The 3,279-nt window shown below is 34.7% G+C and overlaps 1 non-coding gene across 1 annotated transcript; it reads right to left on the bottom strand.

Moving 5' to 3' along the window:
* Window positions 1–586: 586 nt before the first annotated feature.
* LOC121983449 lies at window positions 587–692 on the bottom strand. The gene has a single exon (XR_006112501.1). It is a non-coding gene; the product is annotated as a small nucleolar RNA R71 (small nucleolar RNA).
* Window positions 693–3,279: the final 2,587 nt, after the last annotated feature.

The following is a 3,279-nucleotide window of genomic DNA, read 5'->3' as shown; positions in this document are numbered from 1 at the left end:
CTTTTGTAAACATATCTTGCAATTTTTAGCATATGAATTATTCTAGATATTTTTCTTTTTCCTTTTATCTTTTCTTTCTTGTTTTCATTATGCACTTTCTTTCTTGCAATTTAAATTCTGCATTTGCTTTCTTGCTTTTCATATTGCATTTTATTTCTTGTTTTTTATTCTTGATAATTTTCTTTTTCTTCTTGAATATCCATGAGCACTAACATGTCAAGCAGGCCCATGAGAAATTTTTCTACACCCTTTTCTACAAGATATTTATCTCCCATTGTGCAACCTCAAATTGAAGCAGAAAGTTTCCAACTAGACCCAGAGATAATTTTCATGATACAAGGTCACAAATTTGGAGGAGAAGTATCAGAAAGTCCTTACCTGTATCTTGAAACATTTTTAGAGATTTGTGATTTGGTGAAATGTGAAGGAGTATCAGCAGATGCAGTTCGATTGATGACATTTCCTTTCAGTATCAAGGATAAAGCAAGGACTTGGCTATATTCTCTCTGTCCTCAAAGCATCACAAGTTGGGAACAATTGGAGAAGCAATTTCTGAATCATTTTTTCCCTCCAAGTAGAACGGTGTATATGAGGAATTGCATAACAAATTTTGCTCAGGCATATGGAGAATCATTATTTGAAGCATGGGATAGATTCAAGAGTCTTCAAAGACAGTGCCCTCATCATGGTTTTGAAAAATGGTTGATTTTGCACATATTCTATGGGGGAATTTCTTTCTCAGACAAGACTTTATTGGATTCATCAGTTGGAGGTTCTTTTATGGACAAAAGTGTAGATGAAGCTTATTCGTTAATTGATCAAGTGACATTGAACCTCCATGAATAGTCGAACAAAAGTTGGATGGAATTTCCCTCAGATATTCAAGAAGTGAAAGCCATAAATGTAAGAGAGCCTGTCAAACAAAATGAAATTCAACCACCTAAAAATGTTGAAATTCACAAGTCACAGAGTGAGGAGTTCAAACATTTGGGGGCAAAGCTTAATAGTATTGTTTCAAAATGGTTTAAAGAAGATCCCCCTCCTACACAGTCAAGATCCAATGAAAAGTGTGATGATGTTGGGTTGAGAAGTGGAAAAAATCATGAAGAACTTCTGAAGAATGACATGTTTAGAATTAAGGAGAAGAATAATAGAAGATCACAAGAACTCAATTCCATTTCTCTAGGAAGTTCCCAAAGGCCAGAAGTACCTTTCCCTCAACGATTAATCACACCAACATTAGATAAGCAAGTTGGACCTCCTCCAAAAGCTCAAAGGGAATTTGGGAAAAAGGGAGTTCAGTTTTTCCCAGGACCTTCACTAAGGGTTCCTTTTCCACAAAGGTTAGTGGGGGTCAATGAAAATAAAGACTTCGGCAAATCCTGTGACACTAATATGGTTGAGTGTAGATTTTTGAATATATATGAAGATGAAGATTTTTCAGATAAGGATTTTATTGATAATGTAGTGGTAAATAAGTTTTCAGATCTACCTCAAAATTTTATAAGGTGTTATAGTGACATTGAATTTTCAGATGATGAATGTGATGTGGTAGATCAACTTAAAACTGCAAGTGAAGTTATTGATCCCCTTGTTATTGATTCTCCTATTGAGGACATAGATGTTCGTTTATTTTTTGATGTATGTGTTGATGATGATGATATGGAAGAATGTGTAGGGAGCTGTGTTGTGGAAGCAGCATCTCAAGGATCACCACCTTTGTCAAGACAACCCTTAGAGGTTTTAAGAATTGATCATGTTGTGGAACAATGTGTAGGGACTTATACAAAGCTAGTAGAGTCTCAAGAATCACCATCATTAATATCATCAACACCTGAGCTAGAGCCACTACATAATTCTGAAGAAGTCACATCCCATTGTTTAGAACTTTCAGGTACATCTCAACAATGCAAGGTTAGTATTCTTAGTGATCTTTTAGAAAATTTCATAGATGTACCTATAATTGATTTTGTTGGATGTGATTCATTTTTTGATACATACTCAATTCATACTAATATGATTCTAGTTCCTTCTTATATTACATTCTTGTGAGAGGTTTGTTTTTCTTTTGGGTGTGTAGGTTTTCGAGAGGCCAATAATGGGAAGCTCATACTGAACCGTCTTCGACCACCTGAAACAACTTTAAAGAAGACGAAGATGGAGAGGGCGATACATCACTTTTTAACTCCAATATTGAAAGCTCCCTCCATAATAAGAGCCCTTGGTAGGAGGGTTCTAAAATATCTTACCCCTCCAAGAGCAAGATTTAGATGAATCTAATGAGGTGGTCGAGCTAATGACCTTAAACAAGCGCTTCTTGGGAGGCAACCCAAGTTCAATCTTGTTTTCATTTTACTTTTAGTTTCTTTTTATTTTGTTGATAATAAATCATACCCTCTACTTAATTCTTCTTGTCTATCTTATTTTTGTAGATCTTAAAGTTGTGGAGGATTGTGAACATTGGATAGAGGAGTATCTTAAAAAAAAAACATGAATGTCAACCATTTGGAGCTCATCACTTGGTAACTTCTCTTAAAATCTCCTCCACATTGTTTTTAGTTTTCATTGGGACAATGAAAATTTTAAGTCTGGGGGGATGCATTAGATGCATTTGATTTGTTTTGTTTGTTTTTGTTTTTGTTTTTGTTTTTGCTTATGTCTTGCATTTTGTTTTGATTTTTGTGGCATACATCTTGAGAACATCAAAACTTCACTTATATGCTTTCTTGGATTCAAGTGAAATGTTAGCACGATTATTGTCTTGATTCATGATGTTTGAATGATGCTAGTAGTAAACTTTGTGTAGTTCTTTTTTCTATCTTGGGAAGCATTAATAAGCTAAGAATCTTATGGTGATGAGTTTTAGTTTTGGTTCAACCTTAAGGATTTTATCTTCACTACACTTGTGCTTGATGCCTGAATAGTTGATGTTATTGAAATGGTCATGATTCATCTTGTTTGCTTAGTACTTGGTTTCCATGGTGATTTCTCAACTTTCATTTTGGTTACTGGATGAGGCTCAAATCATTAAAGCTCATTTGGAAAAATCAAAATATCCCAACATGTGTGCTAAAAGTGCATTTGTGAATAAGTTTTGCACAATGCAAACACTTATAAAAAAAAAAAAAAAAGGGATATAAAAAACAGTTGTCATGAGTGGAATCTAGCAAGTCACCCCTTTGAGACCGAGTTAGGTTACTGGGGAAATGACTGCTTAGCTTCCCTTGAGATTGAGCACACCTTTGAGACCTTGGGTTAGTTAAGAAATATGAACCAAGT

Source organism: Zingiber officinale, chromosome 5A (assembly GCF_018446385.1).
Source record: "Zingiber officinale cultivar Zhangliang chromosome 5A, Zo_v1.1, whole genome shotgun sequence".
NCBI lineage: Eukaryota > Viridiplantae > Streptophyta > Magnoliopsida > Zingiberales > Zingiberaceae > Zingiber > Zingiber officinale.
The sequence above is the reverse complement of the archived record's forward strand: the minus strand, read 5'-3'. Positions and strand labels throughout refer to the sequence as shown.